Source organism: Patagioenas fasciata, chromosome 3, assembly GCF_037038585.1.
Source record: "Patagioenas fasciata isolate bPatFas1 chromosome 3, bPatFas1.hap1, whole genome shotgun sequence".
NCBI classification, from domain to species: Eukaryota; Metazoa; Chordata; class Aves; order Columbiformes; family Columbidae; genus Patagioenas; species Patagioenas fasciata.
This window is the reverse complement of record NC_092522.1, coordinates 9,314,229-9,333,026: the sequence shown is the minus strand read 5'-3', so window position 1 is coordinate 9,333,026 and position 18,798 is coordinate 9,314,229. Positions and strand designations below refer to the sequence as shown.

At 43.8% G+C, this 18,798-nt stretch overlaps 1 long non-coding RNA gene across 1 annotated transcript in view; it reads left to right on the top strand.

The window, feature by feature from the left end:
• The window catches only part of LOC139827500 (uncharacterized), a 326,600-nt gene that overhangs the window by 77,865 nt on the left and 229,937 nt on the right, over nucleotides 1-18,798 (top strand). The window contains exon 4 of the long non-coding RNA XR_011738121.1: nucleotides 10,664-10,830. This is a non-coding gene — a long non-coding RNA (uncharacterized lncRNA). The remainder of the gene's footprint in view (nucleotides 1-10,663; nucleotides 10,831-18,798) is intronic.

The following is an 18,798-nucleotide window of genomic DNA, read 5'->3' as shown; positions in this document are numbered from 1 at the left end:
CTCAGGTTGCAGGGCTTTCTATGTTGACAATCCATGGAGCAACAGGTGTCAGCCTGGGACTGGACTTTCTACAAGTAGCCAGAATCCTTCCCATTCCTTCATACAGTGTCCTCATGATGGGCCTGAACTCCAGGAGATGTCCCAGCACACAGCAGTGGACACAGCACCGCTCTGCAAACATCACACGTCTGATTCTCATTTACTCCAAAGCCCTTTTAAGGAGGGGATTTTGGGGAATGTAAAGCTCACGGTCAGCCTTGGTTGCAGTGACCATGAATTGGTGGAGTTCAAGATCCTTAGGGCAGCGAGGAGGGTACACAGCAAGCTCACTACCCTGGACTTTTAGGAGAGAAGGCTTTGGCCTCTTCAGGGATCTGCTTGGTAGACTACCCATGGGATAAAGCCTTGGAGGGAAGAGGGGCCCAAGAGAGATGGTTGATATTCAAGAATCACCTCCTTCAAGCTCAGGAGCAATGCATCCCAACGAAGAGGAAGTCAGGCAAAACCACCAGGAGGCCTGCATGGATGAACAACGGGCACCTGGTCAAACTCAAACACAAAAATTAAGCTTGCAGAGGGTGGAAGCAAGGACAGGTAGCCTGGGAGGAATAGAGAGGTATGGTCTGAGCAGCCAGGGGTCAGGTTAGGAAAGCTAAAGCTCTGATAGAATTAAGTGTGGCCAGGGATGTCAAGGCCAACAAGAAAAGCTTCTATAGGTACGTTGGTGACAAAAGGGAGACTACGGAAAATGTGGGCCCTCTCCGGAAGGAAACAGGACACCTGTTTACCCAGGATATGGAGAAGGCTGAGGTACTCAATGACATTTTTGCTTCAGTCTTCACCAGGAAGTGCTGCAGCCACACTGCCCAAGTCACAGAAGGCAAAGGCAGGACTGGGAGAATGAAGAACCACCCAATGTAGGAGAAGACCAGGTTTGAGACCATCTAAGGAACCTAAAGGTACACAGGTCCATAGGATCAGATGAGATGCTTTCATGGGTCCTGAGGGAACTGGCAGATGAAGTTGCTAAGCCACTATCATATTTGGGAAGCTGTGGCAGTCTGCTGAAGTTCCCACTGGCTGGAAAAGGGGAACCATAAGCCCCATTTTTAAAAAGAGAAAAAAGGAAGACCTGGGGAACTACAGGCCATTCAGTCTCACCTCTGTGACCGGCAAGATCATGGAGCAGATCCCACTGGAAACTATGCTAAGGCACATGGAAAATAAGGAGGTGATTGATGACAGCCAACGTGGCTTCGCTAAAGAAAAATCATGCCTGACAAATTTGGTGGCCTTCTTTGACAGGGTTACAGCATTGGTGGATAAGGGAAGAGCAACTGATGTCATCTACCTGAACTCATGCAAAGCATTTGACACTGTTCTACATGACATCCTTATCTCTAAATTGGAGAGACATGGATTTGATGGATGGACCACTTGATGGACAAGGAATTGACTGGATGGTCACACTCAAAGAGTTGTGGTCAATAGCTCGATGTCTAAGTGGAGACCAGTGATGAGTGGTGTTCCTTGGAGGTTGGTATTGGGACCTGTGCTGTTTAACATCTTTGTCAGCGACGTGGACAGTGGGACTGAGTGCACCTCAGCAAGTTTGCGGATGACACAATGCCATGGGGTGCAGCTGACACACTGGAGGGATGGGATGCCATCCAGAGGGACCTGGACAGGCTTGAGAGGTGAGTCCATGTGAACTTCATGAAGTTCAACAAAGTCATGTTCAAGGTCCTGCACACCAGTTGGGGCAATCATAAGCACAAATACAGGCTGGTTGGGGAATGGATTGACAGCAGCCCTGGGGAGAAGGACTTGGGGAGGCTGGATGATGAGAAGCTGCACATGACCTGGCAATGTGCGCTTGCAGCCCAGAAAGCCAACTGTATCCTGGGCTGCAGCAAAAGAAGCGTGGCCAGCAGGTTGAGGGAGGTGAATCTCCCTGTCTACTCTGCTCTCGTGACACCTCACCTGGAGTACTGTGTTCTGCTCTGAGGCCCTCAACGTAAGATGAACATGGACCTGTTGGAACAAGTCCAGAGGAGAGCCATGAAGATGATCAGGGGGCTGGAGCACCTCTCCTATGAAGACGGGCTGAGAGAGTTGGGCTTGTTCATGTCTGGAGACCTTATAGCAGCCTTCCAGTACCTGAAGGAGGCCTATGAGAAAGCTGGAGAGGGACTTTTTACAAGGGCCGATAGTGACAGGACAGAGAGTAATGGCTTGAAACTGGAAGAGAGTAGATTTAGATCAGATATAAGGAAGAAATTCTTCACCATGAGGGTGCTGAGGCACTGAACGGGCTGCCCAGCAAAGTTGTGGATGCCCCATACCTGGAATTGTTCAAGGCCAGGTTGGACAGGGATTTGAGCAACCTGGTCTAGTGGAAGGTGTCCCTGGCCATATCAGGAGGGTTGGACTAGATGAGCATTAAGGTCCCTTCCAACCCAAACCATTCTGTGATTCCCAGTTGTTGTTTGGTGAGGATCCAGGTGTCCAGCCTCCTAGTTTTGTTTAGAGTTTCTCCCATGTGGAGTCCCAGTACTGCAGCTTCTGGAGCCTCGCTTTCCTTCATTTCCTCACTTGCTAGGAGTTTTGGAAAGCATACATCATGTCTTCTCCTAGAGGTGGCAAGTTTCTAGGGTTACAGAGTGATAGATGAGTTAACAAGTGACTTAACTGTCTCTTAACCCTTTCCCTTTTTGAGAAGAGGTGCTATGAAAACAGAACTGGAATCTCCTGTTTTGTTTACTTTGTTTATCAAGATTAGATGAAAAAAATCAATATCTTATTTTTCTATTACATTTTAGCACTGCATCTTCCTAGCCCTTCAGAATCATATCCTATTGATTCTATCTTTAATGACTTTGAAATTTTCAGTGATTTGTTTGCGGAGAATAGTGTGCCCAATATAGATTTCCCCATGTTAGTTTAAATGCTGATAGTATACTTGGTGAATTAATGAAATAAAAATAGCTTTGTCAATAAGCAAAAGTGAAGCCACTTCCAACATTTGTTCTGTAACCACTGCTTTCTGCAACTGCTGCCTACACAAAATTAGTTGGTGGGATTAAAGAATATATTCCTCTTTTATCCTATGTTTGAGTACTTGATCACAGAGGCATAGTTTAATCCAAACATCAATAGCACCTCATCAATTCAGTCAGATGCAGCTGTCAAAGTGGACTTTTGGTTTGTTTAGAGCTTTGCGATTTATCCTTTTTTAAGGTCATAGAATATTTTCTTTGATTTTTGATGCTGAAATCTTTCTTAATCTTATAAACTTGAGAAACATCTGTTAAGATTTAATGGGGTGACTTTTGTCTTAAAATTGGAGTTCGTCTTGCAAATCTTCGGTTTTGAAAAATGGAAGAAAAGCACAAACATATATTCCTTAACAGTTATAAGCCCTGCTTAGTCAGCAAGCGATTAAACTAGTTAAAATGGAGCAGCAGGCAGTGCAGTTGTATTTAAGCAGTGTTTCTGTGGACCGTGATTTCAAATTTGTTTTGTTTCGCATTGACATTAGCCATTTCCCTTTACCATTGCACTCAGCTGAGGATCTGAGTGGCAGATTTATGAGAGCTTTCAAATAATGAGACAGTGTGATGTAACTGAGTGATGCAGAAGCAGAGAGAAATGTAACCTGCATTGTTGAGGTTTGGAGGACTTTGGAAGAATGTAATGTAGTAGTTAATATGTTTGGAGGTAAATGGCATCTAAAAATACATGCCCCTAAAAACATACAGACAGCTGTCACATCTACTACCTGAATATATTAGTCATTATCCTCATTAACAGATGCAAAATCATCCCTGTTTTCATAATGTAAGCATTTCATATCAGGTAATTTGTAGTAATTTTTAATGGGTCTGGATTCTTCAGCTCCTGTGTGAGTTGGTGATTTGAAGCAGGGTTCAACTGAGAACTGCGGGATCGTCTTCCTTGTGCCCTCTTGCACTCTCTTACCTGCTGCAGCCTATGATCGTCTTTGCCAGGAATCTAGCACGTGGATTTTTTTTCAAAGAATAACACTGCTTCATCAGCTTTTTCTGTAGCTGATAGCCGTGTGTGTCTAATATATTTGACGTGAGGTCTCGTCTTTGGTCTTCATGTTCATTTCAGTGGCAGCATTACCTGGATGAAAAACAGGATGTGGCTTTCTGGATATAACCACTCTTTTCTTTTTTTTCAGTTTACAGAGAAGAACATGTTGTTCTATAATTGCAGAGGCAGCACTGGCACAACTTGTAAACCTCTGCAAAGTACTGCAGAGCTGCCATTCGTAACTACCAAGAGCTACGTACAGCATGAGGAGTGTGAGGGCCTGCCAAGTTTCTTGCCACTTCCTCCTACTTTTGACAAGGTTTTCAATTAGCAGCTTGTAGAGGCCCAGCCTGTGGTCCTATTTTCATGCAGTATGCATAACTTAATTCCCCAGAAGAGGCGGGAGCGGCAGAGGAAAGGAAAACACCCATAGGTTTGTAATGTCATATATTGGAATAAAACAGCTTAGCAACAGTGTGATTCTGGGAAGAGAAAAGAAAGGAGGGCACTGGGGAAAGGAAGAAATGGCCAGAGTGGGTCTTAAAGTGACAAAATCTCACTGAATCTTATTTTGTTAAAAAGTATAGGAGCCCAGTGTTTTTTCTCCCTGCAGTCCTTGTGTAGTCCTTCTGTAAGGTTAACCTTAAACAGCAGTACCTTGAGGAAGATAAATGCTCATTCCAAATTAAGCCCCGTGTCTGCCTAAGTGCTCCACACGGCAAATATGCTAAATTAACTCTATTACATTTGGCAGTGTTTCCCAGTGTCTCCATTTAACGCAATCCCTACAAACAGAAGAATCCTAACCTACAGGCCCAAATAATTAATTGGCATAAGTCCTTGTACAGTCCTGTCTCCAGGTAATAACCAGTGTCTCACAGCAGAGGAGGTCAAGTGAAATAAATTGCATAATGTAAGTACCAAATATACCCCTTGAAAAGTGGTGCAAAGAAGTGGGGCTGCTGTATTCTTCTTTGGATTTTGGTTTTAGTAATCCATGTTGTGTCTGTGCATGGAGCAGACTGCGGCAGTGCAGCAGCAATCAGAGAAAAGCACAGGTAGTGTTGGGGAGATCCCCAGTGGACAGTGGAAGTCTTATGGCCAGGGCTGGGGGGAAAAAGGCCCTCCTGAGTCCCTGCAGTCACAATAATGTCTTAAAAGAGATGTCCATCTGTGAGCTCTCATAAAAACTGAGTGAGGGAGCGTGGCCACAGCATGCTGTCCTTTGGGAGCTGCTGCTGCTCAGTATGAGCAGAGTGAGTTGTTTCCTCAAAGCCCAGGATGGAACCACCACTGGGTTCTTCTGTGTTATGCCAAGATGATCCTGGTCCTTTAGTAGCCAGTGTACATAGAAGTACAAAGGCTTGTGGAAGATTGCATTTACCTTTCCCTCCCTGTCTCTTTTCCTCTGCTAAGAGCTCCAGTGGGAACAGATAAGCTGATTTATGGCAAATGTATACACAGCTGCAGTGGAAGCCTTGAAGCAAAACTGGAATAACACAGCCACAGCGCTGAAAGTGCCAAGAAAGATATGAGCTGTGTGGACAAGAAGTTACATCTGCGATGTGTAGGTGTGGCTGCCGCTGTGAAAATTTGCCTAATCCTCGGCGATGGAGCAACCATCATACTGGCATGAGACCCGTCATACTGGCATGAGACCCACCAGACAGTTTAGCTCATGCTGAACCATCTCTATCACTGCACACAGACTGTTAAACACCATGAAGCCCTGAGGGGAGCGAAACATGAGGGTGGTGAAACACCGGCCCAGGTTGCCCAGAGACGTGGTGGATGCCCCAACCCTGGAGACATCCCAGGCCAGGCTGGACAGGGCTCTGAGCAACCTGATCTAATTGAAGAAGTCCCTGCGTATTGCAGCGGGGTTGGACTGATGAGCTTTGAAGGTCCCTTCCAACCTAAACCATTTTATGATTCTATGGGTAGGATTCCCATTGACTGATTTTAAGGAGCCAACCCCACCCCGTTTCCTTGCACCCTGTAGAAATATTGGAGAAGCGAACGGATCCTCCACTGAGCAATTCAGAGCATCTCCCCCGTCTCCTGCCTGGAGCTGGGCTCTGGAGGAGAAATGCTTCACACAGTGGCTCAGGTGGCTTGGGGAGGTGCTGAGCAGCTTTTCCATGGTGTTGGAACCAGGCGCAGCATACGGCGCTCTCTGTGTCCCAGGGAAATGTGCCCCCCACCACGTGTGGAGGGAGAGTTTTGAAGAGGTGCTGCTACAGGGCACAGTACGGCTCAGCGATAGGTTTGTTAGCCCTTTCCCTCTAGTCCTCTAGTAAAAGGACGAGATGTTGTGAATTTCATACATAAAAGGAAAAGTATCACATTTTCCCCAAATTCTTCAGGAAATTACTCTCATATACAACTGCAGAATTTGGCTGCGTTACAGAGACAGAGTGTCATTTGCATGCCATTACCAGGCTGTAAAAGCCTCATGGTGGCTGCCTTACTATACATTTGCAATCTTTAGGGATCCTGTGAGGGTCACCTCTGAGGTCAGGTTTGTTTAGTCTGTTCCATAACGGTGTAAAGTGGACTTGAATGTGTACTCTGCTCAAATAATACACAATCTGATTGATACTTAAACATCAGTAAGTGTTGTATATATGTTGCAGTTTCTAATGGTCCGGGCAGAGGAGAACCATGTATTTGCTAACACATTGTTTCTACAAACAACCTGATGTGGCTTTGAAAAGTGAGTCAAAATAGGGAATGAAATGTACCCTTAAAATTATGGTAAGAAAATCTTCATTTTTCCTTTATTTGAGAAAACTTTTTTTTTTCCTTTTTATTTTTTGAACTCTCCTCTGAGCCCCCCTGTATTTCAAATTCTTCCTCCTGTTTCCTTTTGATTCACTCACCATCCATTCACTGATTGCCTTGCAGTTCAAAAGGCAGGTTCCTTACATTGCATTGTTCAAAGATGGCTTAATTAAAAATAGATCACGTCTTCTGTGTTGTGCTTAGTAAGCATTGTGTTGATTGGCTTCATAGAGGCCTGGATGATATTTCAGCCCTTTACAGACTTTCAAAAGGAATAATAAAAAGAAAGGGAGGAGAAAAAAGAACGTAGTCTTTTTCATCCTTAATATGTCATGATTTAGAATGCAAGAATCATTACTCAGCACAGCCTTAGGAGAATAAAGAGAGACTAGAGAAAAGCTCATATATGAGTGACTTTGGTCTATCTCTTTGTTTTTAAAATACTGTAAAAGTATAATCTGTTGTGAAGTCCAGCCTCACCGTGTTTTTCTAGTGCTTCTCTTCCAACAAAACTTCCACGATGAAGATATAAATAAAAAGTGACATAAAATTATACAACTCAGCACAAAACTAGTTGAGGCAAAATGTTCTTATTGCCATTTTTATGGCCACACCATAAAGTTACAACCAATTGGTTATTAAGTTTCCCCCTGTTTTAATTCTGTGTCGTGCACACAGGCTCAGAGAGATATTCCCTCTCTTTCATCCTTTGCTCATCTCTGGATCCATAATATGTCTGTGATGCAATTTTTCATTTGATTCTTTCTTGCACTAAGAAGTTCAATTGTTTTGCTTTACTTAGTGAAGAAATTGTTGCTGCAGAACAAGAGCATGGCTGTTCAGAAGTAAATTGTAGTTCTGGGTTAAACCTGGCTGCTGCTGAGGTGGGAATACGATGGAAAAGAGAAGAAAGCACAGAGTATTTTTCTTTCCATTCCAGTAGCTCACAAGGACTCCAAGCTTCTCTGCGATCCAGATGTAGATACCTGAGGATGGGGTTTGTCAGCCCAGAGACAGCGTCAGCATCCGCCAACACCTCTGATAAAAACCCTCAGGAGAAGCAGCCCTGTTTCTGAAAGAAGGTTTTAGGTGCTGCCTCATTGCAGAGGTTTGTACCTCTGACCCAGGCTCACTTTGGTGTTGCTGGACTAGGTGAACCCGTCCTGAGATGGGTTCTCTCTGGTGTGGCTGTTCTTGGCGATGAAGCTGCTTTCTGTAAAGGCGGCTCAGGGGTCTCTGGTCTGTGTGTTGTCCTGCAGTGCAAACACCTTCCCTGGGAGACGCTCTAATGGATCAGATGGTGAGCAGAATTACGGCCTAGGGCTGCCTAGAGAAAATCTAAGATAGTGTGATAGTTTTCTTGATCCCCCTGTTTTCCTCTCCACCACCTAAAAATCCAAACAGGCAGAGCCCCTTTCATCAGCCTTGCCCAGGCTTAGCACAGCCTGTGCCTGGGACTTGAGGTGTCGCTTGTTGCTTTTCTGTGTGTTTCTGGACACAGCCTTTTGTAGCCTTTATTCCTTCTAGGATCTGGTTCAGGAGGACAAGGCTGGATTTGAGCCTGACCTGGCCAGTTCTGACTTCTCAGTAATTTTCAAAGCATTCCTGCAGAGAGAGATGATATAGGGAGTCCCCTTGCCAAAATGTAATCATGCAGAAAATGCAAAATTGAGATCACTGTATAGATTATTTTATAACGTGGTCACATGAAAACAGAGGACATAGAAACCAGAAACTGAACAGTCAGTGCAACAAACTCGAGATTGTTGCAATTTGATTCACGTAAGGGAATTGTGTTGGCTTTTTGGCTGTGGGCTTGATGTTCTGTTTGGAAATGTATGATGTCATTATACCAAGCAAATCACAGCAAAAGGCCACTTGTATTTATGTTGGCTAAGGGTTTAACCAAGTGTACATGGCAGGCTTAATTTATTGCTACTTTTAACTTTGTTTAGTCACTGAAGGGCTTTATTTATGCTGGTAAATTCAAATAGCGGCTAACAGTGACCACACAGCTAAAGAAATCACCAGAGTCATTATCACTAATCACTTTGTTGTTGAATTTCCTTAATTAAGTGTGTGTGGGGGTGTGTGTAAAAATTGAATCCCTGGGCATTCAATAGAGAATAGGCTGGTAAAAGGGAGTGATTAATTGAGATATCAGTTGCTTTCCTTAGAAAACTAGATTTCTGTAACCTACTATGGTGAAGCAAGAGTGAAAATAAAACTCAAGCGTTGTCTAAATGCTGAATTAATTGAAGGCATATTAAAAAGTTTTATAGATTCTCTATAAAGTAAAATAAATAGCAAGAAAGTTATATTCTTTATGCAAACATTTTTCATTACAGTACGTGTCGATTCCTTAGTGAGAGCTCATTAACTTTTTAAAAATTACCTTTAATGGGCTACTCATTATCATCACCATCAAATGCTTCACTTGTCCGACATTCTAGCATTTAGAGCAGATTAAAGCCAAAATTACCCTCTAGATACAGGGCATATTCAACTACACAGGAAAAAAAACAACTCGTTCAGTAAAGTCATGGCTTATAAACAGTAAAAATTAGGAATGTTGAAAGCAAGCTTTTTTTAAAGCTCAGAAATGTGACTCAATGTGGTAGCTGTGGTTTTGAGCAATAAAAAAAAAAAAAGGAAATGTTCCTCCTTTGAAAGTCCCTCATTGAAAATATATTGGGTTAAACGTAATTGTGAAGCAGCCACACTGAAGCCTGGTCTCCAGGGCTTGGGCTTATCCTTGTTCGGCTGCTGTTCAGCCGAGAGACTTGGACAAATCACTTCTTTGCCTGAACTAAAACTTGTGGGTAATGAGATGTCCTCTGTCAAGGGCTGCAAAGCTCCACGTGAAAGCTGCTTTAGGACACAACTGTTCTATTGTTACTCATCCTGCGAGAATTCTGCAGGACCTAAAAGCATCTTTGAACAGGAGTAGAAACAGCATCAACATTTTTTAGCTTAAGTTGGCCGAAGCTTCTCAATTTTGGTGGAAGCACCAGCAGGGAAATTGGCATCCACTCTTCTTTTTCTAAGGGTGGTGTTCAGGGAGAGTGGAAACTCAAAAATGTTGATCAAGAATTACAGACATCCTGGCATGTTTTGATTTTTGGGGGGCTGCAGTGCTCAAATGTGCTGCTGTGATGAATAGCAAGGTTCATCAAGGTTGCTTTAACAAGGCAACCCCAAAAGCATTTCTGTGATGGCAACTTTATTTACCCCTCTGAGGAGGAAAACAAGATATGAATAGGGCTCAGTCCTCAGCTGGATGAATGTTACTAACTCTGAGGGAGCTGGCGTATTGGTGTCATCCATGATTTTGGACCTCACTTTGCCTTTTCTTTCCCTGGCTTGTGTGAACAAAGCAGCAGTTTGCTTGTTTCACCGATATTTAAAGGTGCTCTTGGACTGTGGTACCAAGGAGACTGAAAAAATATCATCACTCTTACGCAGATGAGACAAGGTTCTTTGGTTTAAGCAGGCTGTGGTGCCTTACTGTATTCTTCCAGGTTGTGTGGAGATGTCCTGAGGGCGCTCCCTCTGTCAGTAAAAAGATCCTGGGACTGTTAAAATCCTTTACCTCTGCACCTTTTCATCTCTTTCTGCCAAGAATCTTAGTTTATTTTTCAAAGCTATTGAACTGAAAATTGTGGCACTGCAATACACAGCCAGACTCTTGAGTTTAACTGGGATAAATTCTCCTTGGTGATGGGGTTTGGTTAGAGTCCTACATCAACAGTCCTTTGTTTGAAATAAAGTTGTTCTGAATTTTTTTGGTCTACTCACAGTGCTCTCTTTATCTCTTCAGCTGAGAAGATTCTCCAGACACTTCTCTTCTGGCACCGTATGTCTGATGCAGGAAGTATCTGAAGATGGATGAAAAGCTGCAGATATCCTGGTGCAAAACAAAAGAAGCTTCAGAACATCTCAAATGATGGAGCTGGAGTGTTACCCAGATATCCCAGAGATGCTGCGGTAAGGTTCATAAGCTGAGACTATTTAAAGCTCAGCACAAAGAACATGACATATATACCCCAGTTATTTCTCATATATTTAACCCTGTAAGTTGTAGCATTGTGTATACATTGGTAGGTGCTCAGGGCATTCGGATTCAGACACTCTCTAAAAAAAAGTCAAATGAAAGCTCTTCAGTTGAGTGTACTGATGTGGTGTCTTCATCTCTAGAGAGAGATGGCTTGCAGGAAAGCCGGAGGATGACCTAGACCTACTCTACGTGTACCTCTCTGGTGGCTACCAAAGCTGAGGCAAATACATTTCTTTGACTTAAAAAAAATAAATAAAATCTCATCCCCGTTTACTAGTCTGCCAAATGAATATCCTGCCATGAACATCAGAATGCCTATTTGTGGCCCTGGTGGCACAGCCTCATGCAGAAGAAAGGACTTTTTTTTTTAACAACAGAAAAACAGTAGAGAATTTTGTGCATGGGCAGGGTGACTCATCTCGAGCTGCACAAACTTTCTGGTATGGTCTGGTTTTCAGGTTGGTTCCCTTGCAAGAAGCATCTCCTTTTTTTCTTCCCACAGTCAGTACAATACAGACCTTTCTGTGACTAACAGCTTTTCTGATACATACCATTTTAATGCTGAGATTAATCTCAGTAAATAATTCTGATAGTTCCCCAGACCTTTTGAGCAGCTGGCGGTACAGCTCAGGTGCTAGCTCTTACCTTAGGAGTGTAGTCATTAAGGGTTTCCCACTGAACTACCAGTTGTACAAGCCAGTGTGTCTTGGAGTGCTCCTGAGGGAACACAGCCAGGGTTCACAGGGAATCACAGAATCATAGAACCATTTTGGTTGGAAGATAACTTCAAGATCATGAAGTCCAACCAGGAAGGTGCCTGATTCCCCTTACAGGGAAAGTGCAGGAAATGAGGGAAACAGCTGAGGCTCCATCCATCAGCTCAGACTATCTTAGTGCTTCTAGGCTCCTTGCTGGGGAACCAGTATGATGACTTAATCCAAATCAAGATGCACCTACTGAAAAGCATATCTCCTTTTGGAAAGACTACAGAATCTCTTTCTCTGACTATTTTCAGGCTTCTGTTGTTTTCTTTTGTGCTTCTGACTTTGTTTAGGCCCCCTACTTACTGACTTGTTACAGACATGTTGTAGATTGCACATGTAGTTTCTTGGGTATATACATTTACTTGAGACATATATTTACCGTTTCCTGCAGTTTACTTCCTGAGTGAGTTGACTCAAGTCACTTTGCTTAGGAAATTTCTCTGAATTGCATTCTGTTAAGCTTCAGTGATGGCATAGGAAAGCAAGGCTCCCATTTTTAAGCCTGAGTTTTAGGCCTGAAGTTGTACATTGTGATTTTTCTTGCCTAACTTGGTCAAGAGCAGTGCTTGCCATGTCTCTCAGGAATGCTGAGATGATGAAGATACTGAGGATTTTGAGATGTTTAGGCTGATATTCATCTCACTTAGTGTGGACATTTCCAGTGTCTACAGCTGCACTTATCACCTGTGGCCCTGCATATTCACTGGGAGGAAATAGGTGCCATTGAAGAGTGATTTAAGTGACCTTTTTTGAATGTTTACTTGAACTGTATCTAGGTCATTATTCCAATGACGCTGCTGAGCAGATTTGCTAACAGGCCTAGCTCAGGTGGAAAAAGACTTTCAGTGAAAAAGGAACAGACTTTCAGGGAGAAATGGCTTGAAATTCTCCTCTCTGCAAGCCCCTTCCAATCTATGCTCTTCTGTTCTTCCCCCTTTCCCAGTAACTCACGAATCCTCAGATCTCCCTATCTGTAATATCCAAATCCATCTCTGGTCCTCACAACCAAATGCAAGAGTTGTGACGTGAAATTATGTAGTGAAATGGGGAGCACAAAAGATCAAACTCTCCACTGCTCGAGTGCTTTCTCAACCCCACCTGTGCCCCCAGGAATAACTTCTGAGTCCCTCAAGGAGAGCAGAAGGTCATGATCAAACCAATGATTAGCAAAAGCAATCATCAGCTTATAGCCCTAGCGGAAAATTCTAGTAACTGAAATATGCAGGAATAACCCAGGAAGAAAAAGTTTGCATTGGGTTGCTTTAGAGTGTTTTAGGATATTGTCCCCATTAATTAAGGACTTGTGCCTTCAATGTGTTGGATGGAGGTGGATGGGAAATGTAAAACTATTTCCTGTTTCAGATTTAGGCAAGTCCCTCATGAAAGCTGAGGGCTTGGGAAGGGGAGGGGAGAGGCACACAGGTTAACAAACAGATTCAGGCTTTCTAAGACCTAAGAGCACTTCTCTTGAATAAGGAAAACTTAGGGTCCCTGCTCTGAACACCTTGCTCCATCTTGAACTAAATATTCACCTTGGAGAGTAAAAATGTTCCTACTGTAGAATCATAGAATCATTTTGGTTGGAAGAGACCCTCAGGATCATTGAGTCCAACCATAGCCTAACGTAACTCTAGCACTAAACCATGTCCCTAAGAGCCCCGTCTAAACACCTTTTAAATACCTCCAGTGATGGTGACTCCACCACATCCCTGGGCAGCCTGTTCCAGTGACTGACAACCACTGGAAGTGGCATACTTTGAAAAATTTGGATGTCAGTAAGCAAAAGAAGCCCCCAAATAATCTGTTGCATACAATGCAGGAGCTGCTGCACTGCTGTGCACCAAGTTCCTGTGGCATCAGCAGCCACGAATGCCTTGGCCATCAAGCTTTGCAACTGAATGACAAGATATAACTGTGCTCAGCACTTGGTAATGCCATCAAACCAGATGCTGGTGGCTCAAGTGTTACAGCTCTGGGCTTTGGGATGCTTTATAGCTTGAGAGGAAACTCATGACCAAATAAGATACACAGCATTTAAAGTATATAAGAAGCAAAGTCACTTGATTACTATATGATAGTGTGGGATTTCAGAGAATACAGACAGACCCCGGAGACTCAGACCTTTCTCTGCCTTCCTCTGTGACTGCTGATTTTTTCACTGAACAGTCACAAACCAGAAAATTAATTACAGAAGGTAGCTGGACATGCTGGGGGCTTGTCCACTGAGATGCTGTTCTCTTACAAGGTCTTTGAGAAGGCAAATGAAATTTCCACACAGGGTTTTTCAAGGATTTCATATGAAGATCAAAAATGAATTTTTTGATCCAAGTGGAGACGTTTTTGATGCCTTTGAAGCAAACCAAAATTCTGTTTCTAGTCAGATTTTTATGCCGTGTCTGCCTGAGCAGCTGTACCACCTGGATGGAACTAAAATCTGTGTAGTTTCATGGGCTGGGCTTTGTGAAGGGTTGGTGTCTCCTGCTGAATTGGCGCAGTGCCTTGTGGGAACAATAAAACTGTGTTTTCTGGTAAACAGCAGGGAAAGCAGTCCTTCATAACTGGTTGCTGAAATCTTGACCAGGAGTGGAACTCACCAATCCATCTTGCATTTTGTCCACAGAGCTACAGGGATGAAATAGCCGCTCTGTAGTACTGTCGTGGTATCAGTGATAGCGAAAACACCTCAGTGCAAGAGCAGCCATTCTCCCATGGCACCTCTGCTCATGTGGACATGCCACAACTAATGTCAAGCTGTCTCACTTGAATGCTGGCAGAAGAGAGCCACAGCAGCTTGGCCAACCTTTCTCCACAGGATATTTGCAGGCCACATCATTCGTCTTGGGTGTAGTTTGCACTCCTGAATTGAGCTGCTTTTAAAGTTCATTCAGTTAGACCTACTGAGTCTGCAATAACTATAGCATAGAAGCAGCTGGAGTTGCCTTATTGTTACCAGAGATTTGGCTGCTGAAAGAGTGGGGATGCCTCCTGAGCTCTCCCATCCCTCTCTTGCACCCGCTGTGCCCCCCATGTGCCAATGGTGGCAGCAGGTGTCACAGCTGGGCTGCCCCAACATTAGTATGTGAGGGAGGCAGAGCTGCAGAGAGTGCTCCCCTTTGTTGTTACCCTTATTAGTCTAGCTGCAAGCGCCAATAACATCAAGAGCAGCAAACAGAGCTCTGAAGCAACCTCCAGCCATTGTTTCCTTCCAGCCCACTATTTATTTGGTAATATACAGGCCAGCTGGATAATTTTTGAAAAGCAGACAAACATATAATTTTTATCATGCTAGTACATTCTCTTGCTGCTACATCTTTGCTGCACTTGGAAATGAAGACAGTGTAATTACCTAACAATTATCTTGTCAGCTTGTAGCAGAATGTGAGATTCGGGTTGAGGTAGGGAATGAGGGTGCATTTAAACACTGGGCTCTTGTGATATGGCGTTTATTTATTTTCCATGCTAATTTTGGGGCTGGATAATGAGGTAGATGAATGTGGTTAAGCTAAAGGGCCCAGAGTGGCTGCCCAGAACACAGGAGACTAGTTTGCCATGTAAACCCAATATGTATTAATACTTAGGCACCCTGTAGGAGTGGGGACAGGCTTCCTGCACCGTATTACTGCATTTCCCGGGTGCCCAGGCATGGAGCTGCCACCACAAACATTTTCAGGTAGCCTGACAGCCATGGGAGGCAAGGTGGGAGCATGTTTTTGCCTGGCAGAAGAAGAGGCAGTCTCTTTTCCATGGGGCCATTGATGCAGCATGCCCCTAAGTATGTGCTCAGACTGCCCAACCATCTTCTCTGTCAATCCTGACTATGTTTTAACACAAACAGTAGACAGGAGTACACAAAGAATGGTTCCCATTCTCCAGTCCTTTATTTTTGGTTCTTTTACTTTCTTGTCCCAGTGCCTTCTGTAGGCTCCCTTAAACACAGGAATGCCAACTGACATAAATTATGATTATCTGCCATTGTAGACAGCCATGTTAAACCAATATGCACATATTTGGAGAGGAACCAATGCTCACAGGATTTAAATCTCAGCAACATGAGGCATCATTCCTCTCTGATTCCGAATATGTTTTTGGCCAAACCTTTGGCTGGTGCTGTTGTATGGGCTAGATGTTCTCCTCCTGTCTGTCAAGAAATACTCCGCCCTTTCCTGACAGAGAGGGCTCTGGAAGTGCGGCAGTTCTAAACTCACACTGAAAAAGTCGTTTTACAACCAGCATCGCTACAAATTCCAGCTGTTCTGCATTGGCAAGACATAGCCACAAACCAGGCTTATTTTTCCCTCCGATCAGTTTAAAGCTTTTTCCCTCCTGACTTGCATAGCTGGAGAGACATCTCAGCAAGTGCACCAGTCAATGGAGAGAGGAACATGAGAAGTGACTTTCAGCTGATAGGCACTGATGGGCCCTGATCTGGTATCAATGAGTTTTCCAAACAAATGCTGTTTCTGTCAGTGCAACTCTGTTAACACTTTGGCATTTCAAGGCCTAAGCCTCCTGCCTTTAGTAGGTAGTGTGGGATTTTAGAGATTAGAAAGCATCATGTTATGGGTTGCTAAGTAGTTTGCATTTCAAAGGCAGCTGCAAGTTAAGATATATCTTGCCAGAAACATGCAGTAAATGGGCCAGGCTCCCAAATACAGTCCAGGCTACCTGTTGCACTGCTGAATGCTTTGCATGGCCAGAATGGCTTAAGAGTAGTCTGGGAGGTAGTGAGATATGCTTAACAATCTAAGTCCTTTGTTTTTTTCATGCAGTGTAGTGAATATTGCCCTGAACTAACCGTTTTTTTTGCACTGTTGCTTAGGGATGAAACATTATTCTTCAGCATTGTGCACATTCTTGAGGCCATATGGCTTGACCTTTTATGTTGTTGTAAACACTGTGAACATTTGCAAGGCTCTCTGAATAATTACTAAGAAAAGAGACAGCGAAGGATGTTAAGTGCAGTTTTCACTGACTGAAAAAAAATCACTTAGTGGTGTCTTGAGAACAGGAATGATATGTTGCCCTTCATCCAATCCATGCCAGAGCAGGAAGACTGGGGTTCAAAAGGAGTGGAAGAAGGCAAATGGAAAGCAGACAGCAGCAGCAAACCTGTGCATACAACCCCCACTCTCCTGCACTGCCCATGGCCTCACCAGCAGAAGGGAATTAGTGACAATGAACAGCTGTGGCAGCTTTCAGGCAGCCAGTTGCCTGCAGGCCACAGTCCCTCAAAGGTGTCTCTGCTCTGATGTGGGCCACCCATGGGCCACAGTCCCTCAGGCATGGAGGGCCTCGTTCTATGAGCAGGTCTCCCCTGTACATCATCACTGCCATCTCTCTCTCCATGTATCTCCTCTACCATCTCCCCATGTGTCTCTTCCCCTCATGTCTGATGCTGTTTCTTAAATATCTCTATGATGGGGCACTGTGGGCTCCTCGGAGGGCTTGGCATTTTTGGATGCCATGGGCAGTTATATCAGCTTCAGAGCCAGCTGCCATCTGCACAGGGCAGTTCATGGTCACCTCCCACACTGGCCCTGCTGAAGTCTCCTACACGTGTCCAGTGTGGCACTCCTGAGGTCATCAGGTGCTCATGCATGTACTGATTGAGTGTTCATGCATGAGTAAATTGGGTGCTCATCTCAAAAGAACTGTGCGATCATGCACGAAATGGTCAGGTTCTCATGCATGAATTCAGGGATCATGTTGCAACCAGATTGTGCAGTCATGCATGAGCTAATGGGGCATCTTGAACCAATTGGATGCCCGTGTGTGAGCTAATTGGGTGCTCAAGCATTAATTAATTATTCCTCCATGCAGAGATTAGTTGGATAATCAAGTATAAATTTACAGGACACTCATGCATGAACTAACTGGGCACTCACGCACAAACTACTTGGGCAGTCTGGAATAAATTTGGCACTTGGATGTGAATTAATTGCATGCCTGTGTTTGAAATCATTGGGCACTCAAGTATGAACTGATTGGACCCTCATGCATGAACTGATAGGCCACTCAGGTGTGAAGGATTTGTGTGCCCATGCGTAAACTAATTGAGCACTCATGCACATATTTAGTGGGTGCTCATGCATGAATTTATCAAGCATTCAAGCATGAACTAGTTGGACATGCCTGTGTGACTTTATTGAACACTCATGCATGAATGCAGTAAATCCTGCGATTTATGTCCTGAGGGGCATAATAACACATGTGCACTTAGGTTGTTACAATATTAACCCCTCCCGTCTGATCTGTGGAGATGAGGGTTGCGGTCTAGGAAGGGTATGTGTAGACAGGCAGTGATGAGGTTGACTCAAGTAATCTAGTCCCCAAGGGCAAGGGGTGAAGACTGTGATGATTATGATAATCCCTGTAATCTGACTCCATGGGAAGGGGTAGAATTTTAGTAAGTGCATATGTACTTTGTTACATTAACCCATATAGTCTGGTCTACCAGGACAAAGAGTAGAGTTTGTGATGGGTAAAGTGTTCTGACTGTCTAGATGTGGTGCTTAAGGACATGGTTTAGTGGTGGACTTCATAGTGTTAGATTAACAGTTGGATTCTGTGGTTTTAGGAGTTTTTTCCCGTCTCAATGATTGTATGATATTAGCCACTGTAATGTGGTTTGTGGGGCAAGAAATGAAATTTTAGAGAGCATGTGTACATATTGGTACAATGTTAATCCCTACTGTCTGTTCTGCAGGGAGGAAGCATGAAGTTTATAATTACTGTATATTAGGATTGTGAGGATGTTGAAACTAGAGTTTGTAGTGTATTTATGTTGAAACAGCTCTTAAATATGTGTTTTGTAGGGGGTAGGGGTGGAAGGTATTAGATTAAATTGCAGGGTTTACTACATTCATGCATGGGCACCTAATTAGCTCATGCATGAGTGCCAATTTAGTCCATGCATGAGGGGGGCCCCTAGTTAGCTCATGCATGATCACCCTATTAGTTCATGCCTGATCACCCAATTACTTCACGCATGGGTGCCCAATTAGTGCATGCTTTATTGCTCAAATAGTTCATGCATGAGTGCCCAATTAGTTCATGCTTGAGAGCCCAATCAATTCACACTTGAAAGTCCAATTAGTTCTGCATGAGCACCCAATTTACCCGTGCATGAATGCT